Here is a 17,231-nt window from a genome sequence, read left to right on the forward strand (position 1 = left end):
GCAGATGCAGTTGTAGCTACAAATTTTTTATCCACGTAGGGCTCTTATATATCTTCTTAAATGTCTTTACAATGGCTTACTTTTATGTCTTCTATTGAAGTAACTTCTTCCTGATCAGATGATCAGAAAGTAACAGTGTTGTGTTTTAAACATGGTATCAGCTAGAAGGTTATAGAGACAGTATTGACATACCAAGGGCACATCTACCCAGCAAAAGCTGTGCACAGACTAGCCTGCCTAAACCAGCTTAAATCTAGTGAGTGCCAGTAACAACAGCAATGAAGACAATACAGCCTAAGTGTTAGTGCAAGAAGAACAAGCCCAACATGGACTGTGGGTACATACCTGGCTCACTAACCTCCTGCAAAGCTCAAGGTGCATTGTCTTCAAACCTATTGTTACCCATGCAAGGTGGATTCAGGTTAGCTCGGGTAGACTAGCCCATGCACAGCTTTTGCCATTCAGATGTTTACTTGTCAGACATCACTTTCATTTGGTGCTTTTCCCCTCTCCCTCTCTGTTTCACACATGAACACTCACATGTGCTTGTGCATGCACGTACACACAACATTCTATGATTTTGGTAAAAATGTGATATGTATGACATAAAATTAAGATTTCTGCTAGAAAGAGAATAGGTGCTCTTTTACTAACATCCCTTCCCATGTGTTTTGCACCAGCAATATACCTTGTGTTGCAATGTTTGGTGCATTCTGTGTTGCTGTTTTTTATTCCTTTTGGCATCTATGTTAATAAATATTTTGATGCCTCTACAATTAAACATTCACAGTGTTTAAGTAACATGCATATTTCTGAACAAATGTTGTGGCAGAAGTTTACACATGTTTATAATCACAGTATAAAGTCTACACTCTTTTGAGCTTATCTTCATTTTGCATAGCATTTACACTTTTAATTTTAGACAACAGAAATATTTTTAGCATGATAACATCCCCAGTTTCAGTATTGTTTTCACATCACTAAAATACTGCTTTCTGGATTGTCTGGGAACAAATGTATCTGTTGTTTGTTGAAAGTGACATACGATATGATCACCTTTGTTATATTTTTTTCTTAAAAAAAAAACCTTTTGTAGAACAAAAAAGTGTGATTGAATAGGGATATAATAGTGTTAATTTGGGACACTATATGTCTTTCCTAGTTTACAAAGTCAGTCTACGGTACTTCAACTTTATTATCAGATCAATTGTTTGAGTTCATCTGAGTGTTTCTTTGTCCTTTTTTTGATGGGAAAGGACATCTCTATGAAAACAATTGTGCTGTTCAGGACAGCAAACATGGGTAATATGCTTCTGAAGCGCCTTGTTTGGCAAGCTGTTTGCAATCTGTACTGTAGATGATGATCCAACGTAACTGTAAGGAATCCAGCAGAAATGAACCAACAACTCCATGAAGCAGTTTAAACTTGAGGAAAAAAAGATTAGTTATTTAATGTTGCATGGTAAGGTAGCAACAAGAGCATTGTTTATACAAAAACACAAACAGTGCTAAACTTATCTACGTGCAGATTATCCAGTTTGCTGTGAAAATAGAATAAAAAATCTCAGGGTGTTAGTTTATTTCTATCGTTTATGGGAAAGAATTAACAAATGTATTTTTTTAGGGAAGAACGTCAATTCCTTATTAATGGACTTCCTTCCATGAAAAGATAAGATGTTTGTTTAGAAAACTTTATTTATGTGCAACTGTTACTAACAGGAAGATCCTGCAAAAGGAGAACATGTTTATTTCCAGTGAGGCTAGCAGATTATTAGAAAATGAGAATGGTGGTGTTTTGAACCAGAAAAAGATTTTTACCTTTAAACTGAATTTGTTTCCCTAAAAGCAGCATAGAAAAGTGAGTACTGTAGGCATAACAGCTACGCTTACCCTGACCCCCTTACCCATCAAAGTCATTTTTATTCACTATTCAGCTCTAGGATATTCCATTTTTATAGCAATATAAATACATCTTAAGTGATGCATTTTTTTAATTTTTAATTTTTTAATTTTTAATTTTTTTTTGAAAAATCATGGCAGACAGGGAAGATTCCAGAAGACTGGAAAAGGGCAAATATTGTGCCCATCTATAAAAAGGGGAATAAGAACAACCCAGGAAACTATAGACTGGTCAGTTTAACGTCTGTCCCAGGGAAGATAATGGTAATTAAGGAAATCATATGCAAACACTTGGAAGGTAATAAAGTGATAGCGAATAGCCAGCATGGGTTTGTGAAGAACAAGTCATGCCAAACTAATCTGATAGCTTTCTTTGATAAGATAACGAGCCTTGTGGATAAGGGAGAAGCGGTGGATGTCATATACCTAGACTTTAGTAAGGCATTTGATACGGTCTCGCATGATATTCTTATTGATAAACTAGGCAAATATAACTTAGATAGGGCCACGATAAGGTGGGTGCATAATTGGCTGGATAACCGTAGTCAGAGAGTTGTTGTTAACGGTTCTAAATCCTGCTGGAAAGGGATAACAAGTGGAGTTCCTCAAGGGTCTGTTTTGGGACCCGTACTGTTCAATATCTTCATCAATGATGTAGATATTGGGATAGAGAGTACGCTTATTAAGTTTGCAGATGATACCAAACTGGGTGGGGTTGCGACTTCTTTGGAGGATAGGGACATAATTCAAAATGACCGTAGCAAGTTAGAGAAATGGTCAGAGGTAAACAGGATGAGGTTTAATAAAGAGAAATGCAAAGTGCTCCACTTAGGAAGGAACAATCAGTTCCATACATACAAGATGGGAAGCGACTGTCTAGGAAGGAGCATGGCGGAAAGGGATCTAGGGGTCATAGTGGACCACAAGTTGAATATGAGTCAACAGTATGATGCTATTGCAAAAAAAGCAAATATGATTCTAGGTTGTATCAACAGGTGTGTTGTAAGCAAAACTCGTGAAGTCATTCTGCCGCTCTACTCTGCACAAGTTAGGCCTCAGCTGGAGTACTGTGTCCAGTTCTGGGCACCACATTTCAAGAAAGATGTGGAGAAATTGGAAAGGGTACAGAGAAGAGCGACAAGAATGATTAAAGGTCTAGAGAACATGACCTATGAAGCCAGGCTTCATGAACTGGGCTTGTTTAGTTTGGAAAAAAGAAGATTAAGGAAGGACATGATAGCGGTTTTCAAATATCTAAAAGGGTGTCACAGGGAGGAAGGAGAAAATGTGTTCCTTTTGGTTTCTGAGGACAGGACAAGGAGTAATGGGCTTAAAGTGCAGCAGGGGAGGTTTAGATTGGACATTAGGAAAACATTCCTAACTGTCAGGGTGGTCAAATATTGGAATAAATTGCCAAGGGAGGTGGTGGAATCTCCCTCTCTGGAGATATTTAAGAACAGGTTAGATAGACATCTGTCAGGGATGGTGTAGACGGAGCTTGGTCCTGCCTTGAGGGCGGGGGGGCTGGACTCGATGACCTCTTGAGGTCCCTTCCAGTCCTATTATTCTATGATTCTATGAATGTCTGTGCTCAGTAATTGAAATCTATAACCACCATAAGTAATGAGAATTGGAATATACCTCATTCATTCTTTAGATTTCCTTCAATTGTTTTTGTAGGATAGTCAGGTGACTGCTTGCACAGTAATGTAATCCTATCTCAACTCCCATCTCAGTGTGTATTACAATGATCATAGAATCACAGAGGATTAGGGTTGAAAGAGACCTCAGGAGGTCATCTAGTCCAACCCCTACTCAAAGCATGGCCAGCCCCTACTAAATCATTTCAGCATAGGCTTTCTTAAGCCTGGTCTCTAGAATCTCAGAGGAGATTCCTCCACCTCCCTAGACAGCTCATTCCAGTGCTTCACCACCAGGTGTTCCTAATATAATAGTTGGCCTCTAAGGTAAAGACCCCTGGAATAACCTACCAAGCATTTGCTTCCCAAGACTTGTTCACAGGTAGTATTTTCTTCTCATCCCATTTTAAAATCCCTACTAGAAACTATTCATTTGTACTGCGAGCACTGTTAAGCAATGTTCCAGACTGTGCAGAGACTCCACTCAATAATTTATAGCAGGGAGACAGGCTGAGGCCCAAGAAGGGAATCTACTCGTCTCTTCCCTCAAGACATTTTTTAAACTCATCTGCCATTTGATGCAATTTATTACAAAGTAAAATCCACAAAAACTATTTATGAGCATCATTATGAGCCAGGAATGCCAGTCCTAGCAGGGAATATAGAAGCTACCTCAGAAGCAGGTGAATCCTCTCCCATATCAGTTCTGATATGGAGTGCACAGATCAGTGAGATTCATTTGCCTGTGTATGTAAAAGGCATTCTGTGAGGGATGGGCAAAGGTGAACCTCTGTTTCCAGCAATTCCTGTACATCTTCCAGAGACCTTGTAGTTTTAAGTGCTAGCTCAAGCAGAACTAGCATGCGTCCATGTGCCAATTCTGGGGATTACACCTCTCAACTGATGTGTTGGATGCAGGTCCACCAACGGCAAGAGCATCTTTAATTTTACTTTAAATGAGAGTCAGCTCTTGAGTTGGTGTATCTTGGAATAGCTCTGTTGGCTCAGTATTCCATAGTGTTCCCTTAATTTAAACAGATTTTGCCTACATTCCCAGGAATGTTTTGAGATTGCTGCTGTTAGAGGTGAATTGATGTAGATTAACTGATGTGGGTTTTTCCTTACTACTTCTGTTCCTCGCCTTCATTTTACTTAGGGTACATCTACACAGCAAAGCTACATCTGAAATAAGCTACACAACTTGAGCTACATCAATTGCATAGCTTAAGGCGTAATAGCTTATTTTGGCTTTTGGCGCTATCTACACAGCAGTAAGTCCAAGTTAAAGCACTCTTCCTCTGACTTCTCTTCATCCTTGTTACAGGAGTTGGAGTAAGAAGTCTTCCAGCTGGCCATTATTTCAACATGTTGAAATAACTGCTTGTGTGTAGATGCAGACTGTGTTATTTCAGAATCTCATTAGTTATTCTGAAATAACACTGCTGTGTAGACATACCTGTAGGCTGTGTCTAAACTGCACCCCTTTTGCGGAAAAGGGATGCAGATTAGACACAGCGCAATTGCAAATGAAGCGGGATTTAAATCTCCCCCGCTTCATTTTCATTAACATGGCTGCCGCTTTTTTCCAGCTCGGGGCTTTGCCGGCAAAAAGCGCCAGTCTAGACGGGGATCTTTCAGAAAATAAAGCTTTTTCCGAAAGATCCCTTATTCCTGATTTTAAGAGGAATAAGGGATCTTTCGGAAAAGGCTTTATTTTCCGAAAGATCCCTGTCTAGACTGGCGCTTTTTGCCGGCAAAGCCCTGAGCCGGAAAAAAGCGGCAGCCATGTTCATGCAAATGAAGCGGGGGAGATGTAAATCCCCGCTTCATTTGCAATTGCGCTGTGTGTAATCTGCATCCCTTTTCCGCAAAGGAGTGCAGTCTAGACACAGCCCTAGGGTTTAATTGGGCAATAGTGAAGTCAATGGGAGTTTTGCCTCTGATTTATATGGAAGCAAGATCAGGCTTTTAGGGGTAGAATATTAGGTCCCAATCCCTAAGATGAATAGGTGCATGCTTAACATTACTCACATGAGTAGTCCTGTTGACTTAAGTGGGAGTAAAAGAGTTTGAAGAATCATGGTCATTGAAAACCAGAAGCTTATTCACAATATTGGTGGACATTTTTATTTTCTCTTGTTTTTATGCCCTAAAGGAATGACTAGCCCTGAGATCATTGTTGCATAAACAAATTTAAATTGGGAATGTTAAGTAGCATTTAATTAGCTAATTGAGTAGTCCATGGAATTTCCATCAACTACTCGATTAGTCGATGGGGGGAGGGTGCTCGCAACCCCTGCTGTGGCTCTGCAGTTTAAATGTAGTAGGAGCTGGGCATGCCTGGCTCTTACTACACTACATTTAAAAGGCAGAGCTACATTGGGGGACTGGCAGCTCTTACTACATTTGAAAAGCAGAGACGCAGCGGTCAAGGACCTAGCACGAGCTAGGGCTGCCTCAGTCCCTGGCTCATGTCAGGTCCCCTGCTGCGCCTGTGCCTCCCCTATTACCTCCTCTCCCCCGCACACACAAAGACAGTGCTGGGGAGAACCAAAACCAGCTCTCCTCAGGACTGGCTCCTACTCTCTCCCTTGCTGCCACTGATACAGTCGAGTAGGGACTCGACTAGTCACTTAGGCTGTGTCTAGACTATACAGTTCTTCCGGAAAAAGATACACAAATTGTGAACTGCAATTTGTGTAGCTTTTTCCGCTTCTTTCTTCAGAAGAGTCTTTTCCAACATTTGGCCCATCTACACTGCGTCAAATGTTGGAGAAAAAAACCCGTTTTTGGAACATCCCTTCTTCCTCGTAAAACGAGGTTTAGAGGGATGCTGAAAAAACATGTCTGCTCTTCCGAAAATTTTTTTGGAAGAGCAGACACATGCCTTGGATGTGGCAGAATCTTTCTGAGATACCTCTGGTATCTGGGGAAAACTCTGACTCCTTGAGGTGTTTTGTTTCGTTGGTTTTTTAAGCTTCTGCATGATGCTGTTGAAGACAAATGGCTTTGTAATACAGGCAGTCCCCGGGTTACGTACAAGATAGGGATTGTAGGTTTGTTCTTAAGTTGAATCTGTATGTAAGTCGGAACTGGCGTCCAGATTCAGCCGCTGATGAAACTGACCGTACATACAGAATCAACTTACATACAGAATCAACTGACCGTACATACAAAATCAACTTAAGAACCCCAAGCGTCCCCAAGTCAGCTGCTGCTGAAATTGATCAGCAGCTGATTCCAGGAAGCTCGGGGCAGAGCAACTCTGCCTCGGGCTTCCTGTAGTCAGCGCTGGCCAGTTTCAGCAGCAGCTGACTTGGGGACGCCTGGGGCAGAGGAGCTGGGGTGCTGCTGGGTTGCTCCAGTAGTGCCGCTCCTAGGCGCTACTGGACCAACCCAGCAGCACCCCATCTGCTCTGCCCCAGGCGTCCTGATTCAGCTGCTGCTGAAACTGACCAGCAGCGGCTGAATCAGGACGCCTGGGGCAGAGCAGCTGGGGTGCTGCCGGGTTGGTCCAGTAGCGCCCAGAGCGGCACTGCGGGACCAACCGGCAGCGCCCCAGCTGCTCTGCCACAGGCGTCTGGAGAAAAGCCTAGTTTGCAGCTAGTACGCCCCCTCCCCCCACCCCAGCAGACCAGGAAGACGCGGGCGGCGGACCGAGACGCACCGCGGTCCCGCCGCCTGGGTCCTCCGCGGCTTTGCTCCTAGTCTCCCTGGTCTGTTGGAGACCAGCAGACCAGGGAGACGGGGAGCAAAGCCTCTGAGGACGCCAGCAGCGGGACAGCCGTGGGGCGTCTGGGCTGCCACGCTGCCGGCTTCCCCGAGGCTTTGCAAAGCTGCGGGGGGGGCTCGGGCAGCGGGGCAGCCCAGGCGCGCCTGGGCTGCCCCGCTGCCCGAGCCCCTCCGCGGCTTTGCTCCGCGGCTTCTTGGTCTGCAGACCAGGGAGACGCGGAGAAAGCCCCGGAATACATGGGCGGCAGGACCGCGAGGTCCCGCAGTCCGTGTCCTCTGGGGCGAGCCGCGTTCGTAACTGCGGATTCGACGTAAGTCTGATCCGCGTAAGTCGGGGACTGCCTGTATATGATATTGCCAGCCCAGTTTCTACTAGCAGCAGAGCAGCCGTTCCACTGTCATTGCTGTGTGTGATACCAATGTGGCTGAAATAGCCAAGTTATCTGGTTAGACAGCCAGTGCATGATGGCCTTACCACTCTATTCACAGGGATGCCCTCCCCTGTAAAAAGCCAGATTATCCACAACCGAAGCATCCATTTTCTGTTTTTAAAAAATCAATGCAAATCAATACCAGTGCATGGGGCCAGATCTTCAGGCACCTTCTGTTGCAGTGTGGTGTATATGACTAAAAGCAGAAGCGATTGCCTGCTTCCAGAATGGTACCTTGGGGGGGAGGCCAACAAAGATGAATCCAAGTTAGAACTATTCTGAGGATTCTTTTAATGTACCGTTGAAGGTGGCTAGCTTTGGAGTAGGGGACATAAAGTCACGTTTCCCTTTCTCATTTGGGCCCTGGAATGAGGATATCAGTGACTATTCTGCACGCAAAAATAGGAAAGCTATGGCACAAAATGAAGCACCACAACTGCTGGTGCAAGGAATTTCCCAAGCCCGATACGTGTGGGAGCCATTTCCTATTGGCACTGCTAGGCATTCCGTTTCTGAGTTGGAGACCATTGACCAAATTCATCCCATCCCAAGGCCCTAAAGAAGCACAGCAGCTTCAGGGACAGAGAGCTCTGAGTTGGAAGGGGTCCCCTCAATAGCTCCATACAGATAACTAAGGAAACATACTGTAGCTCCAGGGTTTATTATCTTTACCATAGATCTCCATATCACAGGGGATCCAATCTGCAGTTGTGACTAGAGGTAGCATGGATAGCATAGCTCCACTTGAGCCAAGCTGCTGCAGGCAGAGTTGAGACACTAGAGTTGGAGTTGCTGCACAGCCCCTCATGGTCATAGGTGTATGAGACTTGTCTTTTATGGTGCTGAAAGATCCTCTGAATTCTGAAAATGAAACTACACCTCTGTCTGCCAATGGTTATGGGACCAAAAAGATTTGAGGAAAGGGGCAAAAAAGAAATGCTCCTTCCTACCCCCCATTTGGCCACCTTAAACAAATATTACTGTGGTGGGGATGCTCTGGGATAATGATGTGTATATATATTTTTGTATTTTGTCTTATTTAATACTATACTTAAAGGCTACAAGTAGGACTTGGAAGTTATTGTCCTCTCAAGTGAATATGGGATAGTTGCCCTAGAGTTGAATGTATACTCAGCAAGCTAGCTGCATGCCATTCATACCAAAACCAGTCAGTTTTGTCAACCACGGAAAAAATTAAGGCTTAAGTGTTACGTTTTAAATTTTTAATGTTTTTATTATGTTTTAAACTTTTTTAATATTAAAAAAAGAACAGGGAAAGAAATGAGATGGGAGGGATGTGTGTGTGTGTGTGTGTGTGTGTGAGGGAGAGGGAGAGGGAGGGGGGGGGGGAGGGGGATGCTAGCAATGAGAGCCAGCATTCCTAAGAAAGAACCATGGGAAATGTTAGTGTTTTAAACATGGAACTGGATACTCAGAAATGGACTCTATATTTACATTCCCAAAATTTCCCATACAAACAGGCATTTGTACACACTGGGTTGTGTGCAGAAATGTAGCTTTGGCATGCACTAATTTCGGAGCCACTTGTCAGTTTGGCCCATTATATCAGCCTTATGAATTGCTAGTCACATAGTTAAAAACATGGGCCGAGATTTTCAAAACTAGGTGACTAAAATTAGGCTATACGGTCCATAATTAGGCAACTATTAAAAGATTTTATATTCAGGTGTTCCTTTGCTCCTATTAAAGCTTCTTGTGCAAAACCTCTAAAAAATTGGCCAGCTTTATTTAACTATCCTGGCATTCTTTTCTATGCCAGTTTTTACTGGGTCAGTGTTAATGCAGATGGGATTCACGGGTGTAATAGCTCCACCAGTGGAAGCAGTCTTCCTATTAGGGCCCCTGCAATGCACTAGTCACCACATGGGTGACACATTTCAAAGGGATAGCCGTATTAGTCTGTTTCAGCAAAACAATAAGGAGTCCTGTGGTACTTGAAAGACTAGCAAATGTATTTGTGCGTTAGCTTTTGTGGACTGGAGCCCACTTCAGCTTATGCCCAAATATATTTGTTAATATTTAAGGTGCCACAGGATTCCTTGTTTTCACATAGGTGACCTGTGTCTTAGCTGACATCCACAGATCAGTTGCCACTCTTGGTTCTCATCTTCCTGAACAGGCATTATGAGTTCATGGCTAGTTGACCAGAGAGGTACAAACAAGTCTGTTCTTCAGTCTGAAATAATGCTGCCAGTGCTGACTCTGCCAGTTCTTCAGAGTGATTTGTATCTACTAGTCTGTGGTCACAACCTGAATCCAGGAGCAGTGTTCCGACTGATGAACACCATCCCATTGTCCTGCACAGAGCCAGCTACTCATAGGGAGAAAAACATTTCAACAAAATCTCAAGCTGCTACACCCCTTGTTTTCCACTAACTCACAAATACTCTAGGCACATCAACACTGAACATTGCAGTGATTCCCAGCTGAAGGAGGTGTATTCACACTAGCTCTGCCCCAGCTAGAGTGCTAAAAATAGAGAATATCCCTGGCAGTGGATGTGGCAGAAGGGGCTAGTCTCCTGTGTAGGGGCTTAACTCAGATGGGTAAATACTAGGTGGGACTAGCCACAGCTGTAGTCTATTTTTAGTGGAATACCTGGGTGAGAGCTAACATAAGTATGTAGTCATTGAGTTCAGAATTTCACCCCCAGCGCCTAGTCTGGACATACCATTAGAGCACCTTCTGCTGTCTCCAAAGGTGTTCTTAGAGCACCAGCTGTGTTCTTGAGGCCTCACAGCTGCTTAACAAAAGCTCCAGCAAAACTCTTGTATGGAAAATAGAGGAAGGTGCAGCCACAGTGTTGTAGAAGAGGACAAGTGTGAACACAGGGGAAAATTGAAACTGAATGGGAATGGCTAGTGTAAACATATGGCACAATTAGCATTTGCTACACACCAGTGTGTGCCTACCTGTTCAGTTAACTTCTGTTCACTAATATAGACAGTGCAAGAGTATAGGGTAAAAGACACAATCTGTTTTCTGCTGTATCCAGCACACCATGTTGTGAATTTCCTTTGGATAGTCTTCAGAACCATATTTAGCATGAAGGAATTTCCATTCTCTTTAGGATCAGGCAGGTAGTCAATTTTACATTTCTTCAAATGACAGAGATGATATTTTAGTTTTTGGTTTGGTATGGTATGAGAGAAGGGGGTTTTATCATGAGGGGGTTCTTCCCATTTATTTTCTACCTTGTTCTCTATTTTGCTGCAGTTTTTTGCTTTGAATCAAGTTCATTTATAGTTCAGTGTTGGAAACAGATTCCAGTTGTATCCCATGTTACCAAGGAGCCTTTAATTCAACAAAGGGGATGGGTGGATTCCAATCAGTTATCTTCCTTTTGTAGGTTACAGCTAAGTAAAAAACATCATCATCAGTTATCAAAATGCAGTGTATGTTTTTATCTCCCTTCAGAGAGGAAGGGAGGTTTCTTCTGACTCAAAAGTTTTGTAGGTCAGGTCTTTTCAACCTTTCTCTCATGACACATTTCCTTTCTTCTTTCAGTGGATTGCGAATGTTTTTTTTTCTGTGGCGCATCCAGAAGACATTTCATTTTCTGAGGCAGGATGCAGTGAATCAGGTTCTGCCATAGGAAAAACCTGTTTTCAGAATATGACTTTCCCTGCATTTTCTAGATTAGTTTCCAGCTTTTCTACGTTCCCTAGGGACAGGAAGACAGAATTGGTTCCCAAAGAAAAAAGAGCACTTGCCTTTTCTTCAAGGTGACTTTCAAAGAAATTTTAAATTCTGGTTCCTGTCTTTCCTTTTTTTTCTTCTCTAATGTGTATAAAGAAGTAGGTTTGTTTATTTTTTAGAAGTTCTTTCTGCCTTTATTACTTCAGGCATATCAGGAATATCAAACTGTGGTATTTCCTGATTTTACTATAGTACTTGTTAGAGCTCTCAGAGAGTTGACATTGCTAACTCACATTTGAAATATTTTAATTAAGAGTGCAGGGCTGTTGACACTTTAACAAAGATGCCCTTTCTCAAAAATAGTCATTAGTCATTGAAATTAAGTACTTAACATCAAACGGAAATACTACTATTCTTGGAAGAATAAATAAATAAAAGTTTTCTTATTGACAAGCTGCGTATTGGGTCTCATGTGAATATCTACTCCTGCATCTGGGAGTATGTGCCTCCCAGCGTAAACAGATTGAGTGCCACCTTGGGTTGAGTTGACACTAACATTAGCAGGAACACAGGCTAGCCGCTCGTGCTGAGGCCCATGGGACATTCCAGAATAGGCTCATCATGGAGATTCTCATGTTCAACCTTTCATTCCCAGTTAGACATTGATACTTTTCTGGTATGTTTTGTCAGGAAGGGAGTTTGGTCTCTTGTCACAGACCCTTGTGGGGCATGCAGTAAGATGGGGGGGGAAGATTATTGCACTCCTCTGTAAATGTAAGCTGAGGCTTTAGGGGCAAGTGAAGTGAAGCACACAGTGATAGTAAGTTTCAAACTCATCTTCCTGTATGACTGTAAGTTAGGTTAAAAATAGGGTCTAGTGCTGCTGGAGAATGCCAAGGAGGCATTTACCCACACATTCCTCTCCTAGGATCTGAACCCACACCCACTGGCACTATCCAGCGGCACCATTCCCACTAGGGTTGCTAGACATCTGAGTTCTAACCAGAACAGCTTGTCAAAAAGCAACCCTAGGAGCTCTGGTCAACACCACCAACTGGATTATTAAAAGTCTGCTCAGCAGTGCAGTGCGGGCCTAGGGCTAAGGCAGGCTCCCAATCTGCCCTGGCTTTCTGCGGCTCCTTGAAGTGGCAGCCAGATTCTTACACGCAGGCCCCTATGTGCTACCCATATTTCAGGTGCTGGCTCCACAGATCATATTGGCCAGAAACCACAACCAGTGGGAATTCTGGGGGCAGGGCCTGTGGGCATGAGATAAGTGCATAGAGATGTCTTGTGCCAAGGGGCCACACGGACCTGGCAGCTGCTTCCCTGATCTCCTGCCCCATCTTGCAGTCCCCTCCCACAACAAACTCCCTCCCAGAGCCCGCACCTCACACCCCAATCCCCTACCTCAGCTGTGATCTCCCTCCTGCATGCCTAATCACTGACCCCACCCCAGAGCCCTCACCGTCAGTCAGACCCCTCATCCCTTCCCTCACCCAAAACTCCTTGCCCCAGCTGGTTGAAAGTGAGTGAGGGTGGGGAAAAGAAGTGATGGAAGGAGGAAGAGATGAAACAAACTGGGTATGGGGCCTCGGGGAAGAGACAGGGCAGGGTTTTCAGTTTTGTGCAATTAGAAAGTTGTCAATGACAATCCTCATCCCCAGTGACTTCACTGGAGTGACCTACTAGTTTTTCATTTCACTGGGCAGAAGTAGCTTTGCCGTAGCAGGAATCTCACTGATGCAGTATCAGGTACCTTTGTATTCCTAGTCTCATAAGGGATTTTTTTATTTTTGTCTCCTGCTCATAAATATAAAACTCCACACTGGAACTATGTGGGGTCTTATGTGTAAATAGCCCTTTAACAAATAATGTGATTTTTTTTTTTTGCACAAAACCATTTAAGTATCTCCAATGTAATTTCTTTACACAAACAATTTAAAGCAACTTGCTTGATAGGTGTGCAGCTGTAAACTGCCTGGCACTAGAACTGCATTATTCAGGACATGATGAACTTGTACAGTGCAGATCTAATTGCTGATGCTTAGCGAATAAGAATCATATTTCTAACCTGTCAGAAAACATTAGGCCAAATTCATTCCTGGTGAAACTCCATTGACTTCAGAGGAGTTATACCAGATATGAGTTTAGACTTCATTAAACCAGTTCAGACAGTGGTTTAGTCAAATCTAAATGACCAGATGAGAAATGATTTTGCAGCTAAAAATGTACTATATATTTAGAGAGTTTGTATGTGTATTTTTCTATGGGCCTGTCTGTGTGTCCATCTGTGTGTCTGTTTGTTCAAGAACTCCTCCTGAACAATAAGAGGTAGGACCACCAAATTTGGTGTGCATCTTCCTCTTACCATAGCTTAAAGCAGTGTTTCTCAAAGTGGTCTGCGAAACCACTTCGAGAAACCTGCTACCTGGCTGATCCAGTGTGTTTATTTACCAGCTCCGTAGCCACAGAACGCCACGGCTCCAGTTCACCATTTGCCAATGGGGGCCGCAAGGCTCCGTGGCTGCAGAGTCAGTAAATAAACACACCAGAGCGGCCAGTTAGTGGGTTTCTCAATGTGGTTTCTCGGACCACTTTGAGAAACACTGGCTTAAAGCAAGGTCAGGGTTTGGTTGTGCCAGGACAATGGGATGTGTCTGGAATCTGATTGTTTCTCATCAAACAGACAGGGAGAGCTCTGATAGTAGGGACAATTAGGGTACATCTAGATTACATGCGTCTGTCGACAGAGGCATGTAAAATAGGCTACCCGACATAGTCAATGAAGCAGGGATTTAAATATCCCCGGCTTTATTAAAATAAAAATGGCCACCGCGCTGTGCCGGCTCAGCTGATCGTCAGCAACGCGCGAGAGTCAAGATGTGGATCGGTCAACAAGGGAAGCCTTTGTCCACCGCTCCCTTATGCCTCGTGAAACGAGGTTTACAGGAGCGGTCGACAAAGGCTTCCCTCTTGACTGGTGCGCTGTGCCGATGATCAGCTGAGCTGGTACAGCGCGGTGGCCATATTTATTTTAATAAAGCCAGGGATATTTAAATCCTCGCTTCATTGACTATGTTGGGTAGCCTATTAACTTATCAATTGTACCTGCCCAGTCCTGAAATGTGGTGGGAGTGCTGAGCTCCCAGTGAAGTTAGTAGGATCTGGACTCTTAATAAATCACAAAAGCCTATGCAGTTTTACATACAAGAACTATGGCCTAAATAATAGAGCATGGATCGGGGCTCAGGAGCACCCCACCTGCCCTCAGTACCCCACCTGTCCTGACTCCTGCACCTCTAAACCCCCTGCTCTGGGTCCCCAAAACTTCCAGTCTCCTGTCCTGACTTGTGCACCCCCACACCCTGACCTGAGTACCCTAATACCTCCTAAACCTCATGTTCTGACTCCTACACCCTCTCCCCGGAGCGTCTTCTACCTCCCACTCCCTGTCCCGAGCCCCTCCTCATCCCCAATCCTGACTCCTGCATCCCCCACAGCTACTACAAAACAATAGTATGAAGTAAAGGAGGATTGAGGTTCTTGAAATGATGTCTTTTTGGGCCGTCTCCTAAGGTAAATGTTATGGAATTAGAACACCAAATAAATAACTTCTGATCTGAAAGTTATTTGTTCCTCTCCTCTTTAAAGAGCCTTAAATGTACCATTCAAATAACTGAATGAGAGGTATCCAAAGAAACAAGCTTGTTCTATTCATAACAGGAGTTATATCGAAATAACTTTCCTAGCGTCTACACAAGCAACTGATATTTCGAAATTAATTTGAAATAGTGGAGGGCTTATTTCAAAACTGGTAAACTCATTCCACGAAGAATAGCGCCAATTTCGAAATAGGGGGCCTCCAGCTCTTCCCGGGGTACCCTGCTGGCTGCCCTGGCCACAAGGTAACTTCTGACCTGATGCCCTACTGGAACCAGTTCTGACTGGCCTTATATGCGATTCAGTGTCCAAACAATGTGGACATGATATTTCAAAATAGCAAAGCGCTATTTCAAAATGCATTTTGTGTCTAGATGCGTTATTTTGAAATAACGCTGTAGTGTAGACATACCTAGAAAGCATAATTTAACTAGGCAACTATACAGCGGTTCTGATAATCATGAAAGCACCAAATTAAAATAAAAGGGATAAAAATGCCTTGGCATCTAAAGACATGTAATGCATTTCTGAGAGTGGTTACATTTAGATTAGAGAATTTGCAGATGATTGACAGGACTGTTAGCAGAGGAAGTGATTTGGCCCAATTTTTAGAAAAAGAATAAATGACCCCGAAGTATAATGAGTTCTGGGCTTTACATGCACATTCAATCATGAACTAAAATGTATAAGCCCTTTAAAATAAAAGAGATCAAAGATTGCTAGAATAATGATTTATATCCATTCTCTCTAGTACTTGTGAATATATTTTCTTAATATCTCCCAAGAGTGTCAGGTAAGGATATATTCCATTTGGATAGTACATATGACATAATTCTCTTCTCTGTAAATCTAAGGAGTTTCCACAGTGTGAATCCAGATTTCCACCCATCCTTTCCTGATCTCCTGCTGTTCTACTTTATGTTGTTGCACAGTAATTTGTTAGCAGCGAGTGTCCAATTTATATAAGCAAAATTGCAGAAAGTGTTATAATAATATTTTCCATTTTATTCAGACTGCTTCCTTTCCTAGTTACTTTCATGCCCCTCCCCCTTTTTTTCTCTCATTTGTCCCATAGTTTTAAATAGGTTAAAATGTCCCCGTGCAATGAGCCAATTAAAAAATCCCAACTTCCTCAGTCCCAAGGCAATTAAAGGTCATTGATTTGTTTCTGAAATTTGGCAAGGATGAATGAGGATGTTATTGTATGAGTTCAAGTGAAGATTTAGGGCTAGATTATGGCCCAAGCTACATAGAAGTGCAATAAGGGAATAAAACTTCCTCTGCGCTGGCCCTTTGTGGATCAGTCTTGCAACCCAGTCTCAGCCCATTCAGTATCCTGGAAAACGAATGCAGGTATTTTACCTTTTAAAAACCAACCTTCAAAATTATTGGTTTTTAAACGGAGTGCTACATCTCCGTTTTAGATTTTTTTTAAAGTAGTCAAACCAAAAGGAAGCCCTTTCTTCCAGTGTTTTTTACGGCATTATTCAATATAAATGTTTACTTTTGCAATTAAGAGTTTAGTGCAATTTGCCCAATATGCCTAGAAATAAAACTCCCAGACCATTAGCCTGTATGTAGGAAAAAAGCATGGGCAGCGACAGCTGTATTCAGTGGTAGCTTAGGTTGCACAGCAGGTTTAAATTCGGGCTAGATTCTCCGAAGTGCTGTGCACCCTTATGACACCTTATGAAGTTGATGAGCACTAAGGGCCTTGCAGTCTTTGCACAATCCCTCAGGGAGCAACTTTCCTATTGGTTTTGCAAGCAGGGTTATATTAAACTTCTACCGTATTCCAGCACACCCATTCACTTATCCATTGTACCTGCCCTGTCCTGAAATGCGGTGGGAGTGCTCAGCTTCCAGTGAAGTTAGTAGGATTTGCACACTTTTAATGAAAGAATCAATGGACACAAATCTGATATTAGGAATGGCAACATACAAAAACCTGTAGGGGAACACTTCAATCTTCCTGGACACACAATTGCAGATCTAAAAGTAGCCATCCTGCAGCAAAAAAACTTCAGGACCAGACTTCAGAGAGAAACTGCTGAGCTACAGTTCATCTTTAAGTTTGACACAATCAACTTTGGATTAAACAAAGACTGTGAATGGCTCGCTAACTACAAAAGCAGCTTCTGCTCTCTTGGAATTCACACCTCCAGATCAACTGCTAGAAGTGGGCCTCATCCTCCTTGATTGGATC

General features: G+C 43.1%; 1 protein-coding gene and 1 long non-coding RNA gene across 15 annotated transcripts in view; one reads left to right on the forward strand and one right to left on the reverse strand.

Annotated features, from left to right (window-relative positions):
- The window catches only part of COBL (cordon-bleu WH2 repeat protein), a 229,204-nt gene that overhangs the window by 123,345 nt on the left and 88,628 nt on the right, over positions 1–17,231 (forward strand). The gene's annotated exons all lie outside the window — the stretch shown is intronic.
- Positions 1–17,231, reverse strand: part of LOC142827244 (uncharacterized) — an 83,012-nt gene that overhangs the window by 16,672 nt on the left and 49,109 nt on the right. The window lies entirely within an intron of this gene.

This window comes from Pelodiscus sinensis, chromosome 2 (genome assembly GCF_049634645.1).
Source record: "Pelodiscus sinensis isolate JC-2024 chromosome 2, ASM4963464v1, whole genome shotgun sequence".
NCBI lineage: Eukaryota > Metazoa > Chordata > Testudines > Trionychidae > Pelodiscus > Pelodiscus sinensis.